We start from the raw sequence: 11,951 nt of genomic DNA on the forward strand, positions 1-11,951 counted from the left end.
GAACAAGGTAACACTCTCAGTGAACTGGTTTCACATAAACAAATAAATAGGTGACCTGCCCGTTACATAAAAAATCTCCTCATCGTAATCCACAAACACCCCTCACACTCACTTCCTCTCCTCAAACATATTGTCCAATAGCCCTCCACTGGGCTCGGTGTGGCAAGGCTCTTCCTGTTGATGGACTCCCTGGCCATGCCCAGTTCCCAAGCCGTCCCATCTCCGACCTGGACCAATTGAAAAGTATAACTCACACACCTATAGTCTAGTAGTTACATTTCCAATACCTATAGATAAGGTGCCTATAGACTTACCTATACCAACAGTATCACCAGGTGCATTGAGAAACTGTTTACTGATTCTGCTATATTTGTTCTGTATGGCCATTTTTCTAGGTAGTCACCATCATAGAAGCAATAGCTGGAAAATTAAGGAGATAAAAACGATTCATTGAAAGGATTTGAATCAAGGACAAAGAAAACTTTTAACAATATATTGCTGTATCTTTTCATGCTCTGCCAGGTAAGGAAAGGAGTGCCAAAGGGCAAATCTGGTAAATGGTCCATCTTCAGCTCTGTCAGATTTTTTATTTAGTTTTCTCGCAAAAGGAACATTAGGAATAGGAATAAAATGGGTTGTGTATTAGAAATGCACAGGTAGATTACCTGCCCCAGTTCATCTCTGCATCTCAGCCAATACAGTACTGATCGGGTAATCCAATAGTGTGTTTCAACCATCTTGGTGACTCACCTATGATGGTGTCTCCTGGAGATAGAAGAACACCGAGAAAACCCACCATCTCTCTGTATAGCAGGTCTATATTGTGTGTGAAGGAGAGTGACACATATAAAGGTTGGGGGTAACCCATCTCCAACATGACATCTTAAACCTTAGTTCAGACCTTACTGAGGACAATGATTTGTTAGTATTAAAAACATAGGCACGTGAAATATCGAGTAGTGAAAGTAAATCATAAAATAACTAACCATGGCATACCGGCTTGATTTCACTTTTCAAAGCTTGGCAGTCCCACATCATCGCCTACACACACACACACACAGACACACACTAGAGGCCGACCAAATTAATCGGGAATGGCCGATTAATTAGGGCTGATTTCAAGTTTTCATAACAATCGGAAATTGGTATTTTTGGATGCCGATTTTGCCGATTTAAAAATATTTATTTAATCTTTATTTAACTAGGCAAGTCAGTTAAGAACACATTATTTTCAATGACGGAACAGTGGGTTAAGGAACAGTGGGAACAGTGGGTTAACTGCCTTGTTCAGGAGCAGAATGACAGATTTTTACCTTGTCAGCTCTGGGATTCAATCTTGCAACCTTACGGTTAACTAGTCCAACGCTCTAACCACCTGCCTCTCATTGCACTCCACGAGGAGCCTGCCTGTTACGCGAATGCAGTAAGCCAAGGTAAGTTGCTAGCTAGCATTGAACTTATCTTATAAAAAACAATCAATCAATCATAATCACTAGTGAACTACACATGGTTGATGATATTACTAGTTTATCTAGCGTGTCCTGCGTTACATATAATCGATGCAGCGCTAGGGGATGATTTAACAAAAGCGCATTTGCAAAAAAAGCACAATCGTTACACGACTGTACCTAACCATAAACACCAATGCCTTTCTTAAAATCAATACACAGAAGTATATGTTTTTAAACCTGCATATTTAGCTAAAATAAATCCAGGTTAGCAGGCAATATTAACCAGGTGAAATTGTGTCACTTCTCTTGCGTTCATGGCACGCAGAGTCAGGGTATATGCAACAGTTTGGGCAGCCTGGCTCATTGCGAACTAATTTGCCAGAATGTTACGTAATTATGACATAACATTGAAGGTTGTGCAATGTAACAGGAATATTTAGACTTAGGGATGCCATCCGTTAGATAAAATACCGAACGGTTCCGTATTTCACTGAAATAATAAACGTTTTGTTTTCGAAATGATCGTTTCTGGATTCGACCATGTTAATGACCAAAGGCTCGTATTTCTGTGTGTTATTATGTTATAATTAAGTCTATGATTTGATATTTGATAGAGCAGTCTGACTGAGCGATGGTAGGCAGCAGCAGGCTCGTAAGCATTCATTCAAACAGCACTTTAGTGTGTTTTGCCAGTAACCCCTTCAAGCACAGCGCTGTTTATGACTTCAAGCCTATCAGCCTAATGGCTGGTGTAACCGATGTGAAATGGCTAGCTAGTTAGCGGGGTGCGCACTAATAGCGTTTCAAACGTCACTCGCTCTGAGACTTGGAGTAGTTATTCCCCTTGCTCTGCATGGGTAACACTGCTTCGAGTGTGGCTGTTGTCGATGTGTTCCTGGTTCGAGCCCAGGTAGGGGCAAGGAGAGGGACGGAAGCTATATTGTTACACTGGCAATACTAAAGTGCCTATAAGAACATCCAATAGTCAAAGGTATATGAAATACAAATGGTATAGAGAGAAATAGTCCTTTAAATACTATACTAACTACAACCTAAAACCTCTTACCTTGGAATATTGAAGTCTCATGTTAAAAGGAACCACCAGCTTTCATATGTTCTCATGTTCCGAGCAAGGAACTCAAATGTTAGCTTATTTACATGACACATATTGCACTTTTACTTTCTTCTCCAACAATTTGTTTTTACATTATTTAAACCAAATTGAACATGTTTCATTATTTATTTGAGGCTAAATTGATTTGTATTGATGTATTATATTAAGTTAAAATAACTGTTCATTCAGTATTGTTGTAATTGTCATTATTACAAACAAACAAAAAAAAATCTGATTAATCGGTATCGGCCTTTTTTGGTCCTCCAATAATCGGTATCGGTATCGGCGTTGAAAAATCATAATTGATCGACCTCGAAAAAAAAAAAAACACACACACACACACACACACACACACACACACACACACACACACACACACACACTTGTTTGACATGTTTCTGATTGCATCTTAGCCATGACAAGACAATAAATAATCAAGTTAAACTGTTACAGTAGATTGACTTCAGAAACTTCAATTTTAAACTGTTGCATTAGGATGTTGTTTGTCTAACATAAGTTTAATTCAGTTGTTTTAAGACTTATAGGTAATATCGGGGGGCTAAAGTAAAGTATTGTATATGGAGTCATGAATTTTGAAGCATTAAAAGCTAAATTTTGTTTTGTTTACATTCGACATGCCTTACGCAGGAAGAATTCCAGTCTGACTCTGAATCAAGTCTGGTTGGTTTTACATTCCTAACCTCAACCATTAGTGGGGTAGAAGTAAAACATTTACATTTTTGTCCAGAGTGACTTATCCAGAGTGACTTACAGGCATAATTAGGGTTAGGTGCCTTGCTCAAGTGCACATTGACAGATTTTTCACCTAGTTGGCTTGGGGTTTCGAACCAGTGTCCTTTCGGTTACTGGCCCAATGCTCTTAAACACTAGGGTACCTGCCACCCAAGATCAGCAGCTAGGGTCAACTTCAACCTACTCCCCATTCACTGATTCTGTTGGAGTGTGTGGAATACGCTTAAACATTAAACACTACTGTGTTTTAAGGACTCAAAATAAACTTTTACCTGAAAATGTGCACATTTATTGAAATTATTAACTTTTTGTTCAATAAATAAATATGTGATAATTGTTAATTTATAATTGTATAAAGATATATATATATATATATATACACACACATTACCAGTCAAAAGTTTGGACACACCTACTCATTCAAGACGTTATCCCCTCTGGAATATGTGGGACGCTAGCGTCCCGCCTGGCCAAAAGCCAGTGAAAATGCAGAGCGCCAAATTTAAATAAATTACTATAAAAATCTAACTATCATGAAATCACACATGCAAGATACCAAATTAAAGCTACACTTGTTGTGAATCCAGCCAACGTGTCAGATTTCAAAAAGGCTTTTTTTGCAAAAGCAAACGATGCTATTAGCTGAGGATAGCACCATAGTAAACCAACACAGACAAGCATATTTCAATCCTCCAGGCGCAACAAAAAACGCAGAAATAACAATATAATTCATGCCTTACCTTTGAAGATCTTCTTCTGTTGGCACTCCAATTTGATCCGGAAAAACAAAACATTTCAAAATACTTTTGTAATACAACTTTAAGTATTATTTAACGTAAATAATAGATAAAATTGAAGACGGGATGATCTGTGTTCAATACAGGAGGAAAACAAACTGTAGCTAGCTTTCAGGTCACGACCCTCTACCAAGTCCTCTTCACTCTAGCCTCATTCTGAACAGTGATACTTCTTCATTACACAAAGGAAAGACCTCAACCAATTTCTAAAGACTGTTGACATCCAGTGGAAGCGATAGGAACTGCAAGAAGGTCCCTTAGAAATCTGGATTCCCAATGAAAGCTCTTTGAAAAGAGAGTGACCTCAAAAAACAAAATCTGAATGGTTTGTCCTCTGAGTTTCGCCTGCCAAATGAGTTCTGTTATACTCACATACATGATTCAAACAGTTTTAGAAACTTCAGAGTATTTTCGATCCAAACCTACTAATAATATCTTCTGGGGATGAGTAGCAGGCAGTTTAATTTGGGCACGCTTTTCATCCAAAATTCCGAATGCTGCCCACTATCCTAGAGAAGTGATCTTTATTTTTACTATTTTCTACATTGTAGAATAATAGTGAAGACATTAAACTAGGTTTGTCCAAACGTTTGACTGGTACTGTACATATATATTTCACTTAAAACTAGTTAGGGTGCAATATTCAATATCAACACACTAACAACTGCAACTCTGCTGATAGGCAACAACTTGGTTTGGGGTTAAAGTTAGAATTATGGTTTAGGGGCCAGGGGTAGGTTATGGGTGAGGGCTAGGGTTAAGGTTAGTGGATAGTTAGTTTAATAATATCTTAATGGTTAGTTTCATTACAGAGTATTTATTATGATAAATGCAATTTCAGTCAACTGAAAGCAGATATTTATTTCATTTGTTATAGTTTATTTATTTATTAGAAATTGTGTAGGGTGAAATCTCTTGAGATTCCCATTCTCAAGGAAATCCACATATTTTCCAAAAAACAAGAAACTACAAACATACAATACTTAGCTAATTACAAAACATAGAAACCCAGCATGTAAAGTGCTGGTCCCATGTTTCATGAGCTGAAATAAAAGATAGCAGACATTTTCCGTACGAACATAAAGTGTATTTCTTTCAAATTTTGTTCAAAAATTTGTTAACATCCCAGTTTTGAGCATTTCTCATTTGCCAAAATAATCCATCCACCTGTGGGTTTGCACAACGAAGACTTTCTGACTTTCTGCATTATCTGTCAGAAACCGTCTCAGGGACGCTCATTTGCGTGCTTGTCTTCCTCACCAGGGCCTTAACATGAATACAGTTTGGAGTGGTAACCAACTTCAGTGGGCAAATGCTCACCCTTGATGGCCACTGACACGCTGGAGAAATGTGCTCTTCATGGATGAATCCTGATTCCAATTGTACCTGGCAGATGACATCGTTTACCATCAGCTCATGTTTCAGCATGATAATGCAAGACCCCATGTCGCAAGCATCTGTACACAATTCCTGGAAGCTGAAAATGTGCCAGTACTTCCATGTCCTGCATACTCACGAGACATGTCACAAATTGAGTGTAACCAATGTAAAATGTCTAGCTAGTTAGCGGTGGTGCGCGCTAATAGTGTTTCAATCGGGTGATGTCACTCGCTCTGTGATCTGAAGTAGTTGTTCCCCTTGCTCTGCAAGAGCCATGGCTTTTGTGGCGCGGTGGGTAACGATGCTTTGAGGGTGGCTGTTGTTGATGTGTGCAGAGGGTCCCTGATTCGAGCCCAGGTTGGGGCGAGGAGAGGGACGGAAGCAAGACTGTTACATGAGCCTGTTTGGGATGCTCTGTATTGACGAATACGACAGTGTGTTTCAGTTCCCGCCAATATCGCCAATATCTAGCAACTTCGCACAGCCATTGAAGAGGAGTGGGACAACATTCCACAGGCCACAATCAACACCCTGATCAACTCTAAGCGTAAGAGACGTGTTGCGCTGCATGAGGCAAATGGTGGTCATACCAGATACTGATTGGCTTTCTGATCCACACCCCTTATTACCTGTACCTATGTGTGACCAACATATGCATATCTGTATTCCAAGTCATGTGAAATCCATAAATTAGGCTAATGAATTTATTTCAATTGCCTGATTTCATTATATGAACTGTAAATCAGTAAATCTTTGAAATTGTTGCATGTTGCGTATATATTTTTGTTCAGCATATAATTACTCCTGTTGAAATAAAATCATTGCTCTTTAATAAGCTGTGCGTATTGGCCAAGTGCGTGTGGCAAAATGGTTCTAGCTGACTGAGTTGGGGCTGTCAGTGAAAAAGGTCTAAAATATGTGTGAATTTGATCATTTAAAATGTTGCATCAAGAAGAAGGGGAGGGGTGTGTGGTAAATACAGTATATGGTGTCTCTCTCCAGAATGCAGCCATATGTAGGAAAGTGCCCATTTGGCAATGTCTGATTTCTGATCGTCTTAACTCTTTTTTTTTTTTCACCTCACACAAGTCAATGAAGTCCGTTTTTTGTAACATCCATTGCGAATGATATTTCCTCAGTATTTGAAAAATCTTTCCAACACTCTCGGCCTCGATAATGAAAAAGCCTCGGTGTGAAAGAGCAAATATCATGATCTGATGATCCCATATATCCAGTGGAAACGTCATATAAAAACAGCTTTCTGTGAGGAATAGACTGGTTGATACAACGTTGCAAGATAGCAAGTAACAGCTTCTGCTGGAACCAGTGTGATGATTTGATACAATGTTGCACTTCACTAGCTCAACTAAAGACAGATAGAAAGGGAGGCTGACAAGCGAAGTAGATAGATTAATATGATTGAAAGAAACTGCATTTTCATCAGGGTATTTTCTACTGTTTTTATTTGTTGGCTTTAGGTCTATTTATTTTACTTAGTTGATGATGGAAGTTATAGGCCTACTACTGCATTGGCCTGTAGGCTATCTCTTTATTTATTTATTTATTTTATTTTACCTTTATTTAACCAGGTAGGCAAGTTGAGAACAAGTTCTCATTTACAATTGCGACCTGGCCAAGATAAAGCAAAGCAGTTCGACAGATACAACAACACAGAGTTACACATGGAGTAAAACAAACATACAGTCAATAATACAGTATAAACAAGTCTATATACGATGTGAGCAAATGAGGTGAGAAGGGAGGTAAAGGCAAAAAAAGGCCTTGGTGGCAAGGTAAATACAATATAGCAAGTAAAACACTGGAATGGTAGTTTTGCAATGGAAGAATGTGCAAAGTAGAAATAAAAATAATGGGGTGCAAAGGAGCAAAATAAATAAATTAAATACAGTTGGGAAAGAGGTAGTTGATAGGGCTAAATTATAGGTGGGCTATGTACAGGTGCAGTAATCTGTGAGCTGCTCTGACAGTTGGTGCTTAAAGCTAGTGAGGGAGATAAGTGTTTCCAGTTTCAGAGATTTTTGTAGTTCGTTCCAGTCATTGGCAGCAGAGAACTGGAAAGAGAGGCGGCCAAAGAAAGAATTGGTTTTGGGGGTGACTAGAGAGATATACCTGCTGGAGCGTGTGCTACAGGTGGGAGATGCTATGGTGACCAGCGAGCTGAGATAAGGGGGGACTTTACCTAGCAGGGTCTTGTAGATGACATGGAGCCAGTGGGTTTGGCGACGAGTATGAAGCGAGGGCCAGCCAACGAGAGCGTACAGGTCGCAATGGTGGGTAGTATATGGGGCTTTGGTGACAAAACGGATTGCACTGTGATAGACTGCATCCAATTTGTTGAGTAGGGTATTGGAGGCTATTTTGTAAATTGCATCGCCAAAGTCGAGGATTGGTAGGATGGTCAGTTTTACAAGGGTATGTTTGGCAGCATGAGTGAAGGATGCTTTGTTGCGAAATAGGAAGCCAATTCTAGATTTAACTTTGGATTGGAGATGTTTGATATGGGTCTGGAAGGAGAGTTTACAGTCTAACCAGACACCTAAGTATTTGTAGTTGTCCACGTATTCTAAGTCAGAGCCGTCCAGAGTAGTGATGTTGGACAGGCAGGTAGGTGCAGGTAGCGATCGGTTGAAGAGCATGCATTTAGTTTTACTTGTATTTAAGAGCAATTGGAGGCCACGGAAGGAGAGTTGTATGGCATTGAAGCTTGCCTGGAGGGTTGTTAACACAGTGTCCAAAGAAGGGCCGGAAGTATACAGAATGGTGTCGTCTGCGTAGAGGTGGATCAGAGACTCACCAGCAGCAAGAGCGACCTCATTGATGTATACAGAGAAGAGAGTCGGTCCAAGAATTGAACCCTGTGGCACCCCCATAGAGACTGCCAGAGGTCCGGACAACAGACCCTCCGATTTGACACACTGAACTCTATCAGAGAAGTAGTTGGTGAACCAGGCGAGGAAATCATTTGAGAAACCAAGGCTGTTGAGTCTGCCGATGAGGATGTGGTGATTGACAGAGTCGAAAGCCTTGGCCAGATCAATGAATACGGCTGCACAGTAATGTTTCTTATCGATGGCGGTTAAGATATCGTTTAGGACCTTGAGCGTGGCTGAGGTGCACCCATGACCAGCTCTGAAACCAAATTGCATAGCAGAGAAGGTATGGTGAGATTCAAAATGGTCGGTAATCTGTTTGTTGACTTGGCTTTCGAAGACCTTAGAAAGGCATGGTAGGATAGATATAGGTCTGTAGCAGTTTGGGTCAAGAGTGTCCCCCCCTTTGAAGAGGGGGATGACCGCAGCTGCTTTCCAATCTTTGGGAATCTCAGACGACACGAAAGAGAGGTTGAACAGGCTAGTAATAGGGGTGGCAACAATTTCGGCAGATAATTTTAGAAAGAAAGGGTCCAGATTGTCTAGCCCGGCTGATTTGTAGGGGTCCAGATTTTGCAGCTCTTTCAGAACATCAGCTGAATGGATTTGGGAGAAGGAGAAATGGGGAAGGCTTGGGCGAGTTGTTGTGGGGGGTGCAGTGCTGTTGACAGGGGTAGGAGTAGCCAGGTGGAAAGCATGGCCAGCAGTAGAAAAATGCTTATTGAAATTTTCAATTATGGTGGATTTATCAGTGGTGACAGTGTTTCCTATCTTCAGTGCAGTGGGCAGCTGGGAGGAGGTGTTCTTATTCTCCATGGACTTTACAGTGTCCCAGAACTTTTTTGAGTTAGTGTTGCAAGAAGCAAATTTCTGCTTGAAAAAGCTAGCCTTGGCTTTTCTAACTGCCTGTGTATAATGGTTTCTAGCTTCCCTGAACAGCTGCATATCACGGGGGCTGTTCGATGCTAATGCAGAACGCCATAGGATGTTTTTGTGTTGGTTAAGGGCAGTCAAGTCTAGGGAGAACCAAGGGCTATATCTGTTCCTGGTTCTAAATTTCTTGAATGGGGCATGTTTATTTAAAATGGTTAGGAAGGCATTTTTAAAAAATATCCAGGCATCCTCTACTGACGGGATGAGGTCAATATCCTTCCAGGATACCCCGGCCAGGTCGATTAGAAAGGCCTGCTCGCTGAAGTGTTTCAGGGAGCGTTTTACAGTGATGAGAGGAGGTCGTTTGACCGCTGACCCATTACGGATGCAGGCAATGAGGCAGGGATCGCTGAGATCTTGGTTGAAGACAGCAGAGGTGTATTTAGAGGGGAAGTTGGTTAGGATGATATCTATGAGGGTGCCCGTGTTAAAGGCTTTGGGGAGGTACCTGGTAGGTTCATTGATAATTTGTGTGAGATTGAGAGCATCAAGTTTAGATTGTAGGATGGCTGGGGTGTTAAGCATGTTCCAGTTTAGGTCGCCTAGCAGCACGAGCTCTGAAGATAGATGGGGGGCAATCAGTTCACATATGGTGTCCAGAGCACAGCTGGGGGCAGAGGGTGGTCTATAGCAGGCGGCAACGGTGAGAGACTTGTTTTTAGAGAGGTGGATTTTTAAAAGTAGAAGTTCAAATTGTTTGGGTACAGACCTGGATAGTAGGACAGAACTCTGCAGGCTATCTTTGCAGTAGATTGCAACACCGCCCTCTTTGGCAGTTCTATCTTGTCTGAAAATGTTGTAGTTTGGAATTAAAATGTCTGAATTTTTGGTGGTCTTCCTAAGCCAGGATTCAGACACAGCTAGAACATCCGGGTTGGCAGAGTGTGCTAAAGCAGTGAATAGAACAAACTTAGGGAGGAGGCTTCTAATGTTAACATGCATGAAACCAAGGCTATTACGGTTACAGAAGTCGTCAAAAGAGAGCGCCTGGGGAATAGGAGTGGAGCTAGGCACTGCAGGGCCTGGATTCACCTCTACATCGCCAGAGGAGCATAGGAGGAGTAGAATAAGGGTGCGACTAAAAGCAATAAGAATTGGTCGTCTAGAACGTCTGGAACAGAGAGTAAAAGGAGGTTTCTGGGGGCGATAAAATAGCATCAAGGTATAATGTACAGACAAAGGTAAGGTAGGATGTGAATACAGTGGAGGTAAACCTAGGTATTGAGTGATGAAGAGAGAGAAATTGTCTCTAGAAACATCATTGAAACCAGGAGATGTCATTGCATGTGTGGGTGGTGGAACTAATAGGTTGGATAAGGTATAGTGAGCAGGACTAGAGGCACTACAGTGAAATAAGCCAATAAACACTAACCAGAACAGCAATGGACAAGACATATTGACATTAAGGAGAGGCATGCTTAGTCGAGTGATCAAAAGGGTCCAGTGAGTGGAGAGGTTGGTTGAGGCTCACGGCGATTTAGACAGCTAGCCGGGCCATCGGTAGCAAGCTAGCATAGGATGGAGTCTGTTGTTAGCCACCTCTTGCGTTCGGTCAGTAGATTAGTGGGGTTCCGTGTGGTAGAGGGGATTAATCCAAATCACATAACAACAACAAAAATAAGAACAATAGATATAGTTATAGAGGCCCGAGAAGAAAACATAATAATAAAAATAAATAAATTGTCCGATTGTCTATTCAGATAACAGCCGGTAAGACAGCTAACGGTTAGCGGGCCGCAGATGGGCGTTCAGGTAACGTCGCGACAGAGGAGCCAGCCGGATCTCATTCAGGTAGATAACGTCGGCAGTCCAGTTGTGAAGGCCCGGTGGGGCTCCGCGTAGGCAGTGAAACGGGTCCGGATAGGTGACTGCAGCCCAGGAGTGAATGATGGAACTCAGGAGTGATTGACGGAGCTGGCTAGCACCGGAACAATCGATGTTTGCTCCGGAATCGACGAAAGCCGACTGTCACACGGATAGCAGCTAGCTAGCTGTGAGATCCGGGTATGAATGTCCAGAGAGCAGTTGAAATCCAGGGACATGGAGAGAAAAATTGGTCCGGTATGTTCCGTTCCGAGCCGCGCTGCGCCGTACAAAACTGGCGATAGATTTTCGAGCTAAAGGATAGCTGATGACCACAAACCGTGGTTAGCTGAATACTAACGATTTGCCAGTAAAGAAGCTAACTAGCTTATGGATTAGCTTCTGGGCTAGCTCCTGGCTAGCTTCTGGCTAGTTTCTGGCTAGCTTCTTGGAGGATTACAGATAAAGAGGTAAATAATAATTTTTTATAAATATAAATTGGTGAGGCTGGTTGCAGGAGAGTGTTTAGAAGATGAGTTGATGGAAAATAAAAATAAAATGTATGTGAAAAAAGTTGTAAATATATATATATACAGGACACGACAAGACGAGGACAAAAGACGTCTGAACTGCTATGCGATCTCTGAGTTCCAAGCACTCATATCACAGTAAATCAATGTGTCCATGTGGGAGGCTGGTGCTCTCGACATAGTTGAATTTTTAACTTTTAGATTTTTATCATTTTATTGTAAACTACGTGACAATGATTCTGAGAAACATAATTTTTATTATCGAATTGAACCTGTTCCATGAAAATACAAATATAAAA

This window comes from Oncorhynchus mykiss, chromosome 9, assembly GCF_013265735.2.
Source record: "Oncorhynchus mykiss isolate Arlee chromosome 9, USDA_OmykA_1.1, whole genome shotgun sequence".
In the NCBI taxonomy this organism is placed as follows: Eukaryota; Metazoa; Chordata; class Actinopteri; order Salmoniformes; family Salmonidae; genus Oncorhynchus; species Oncorhynchus mykiss.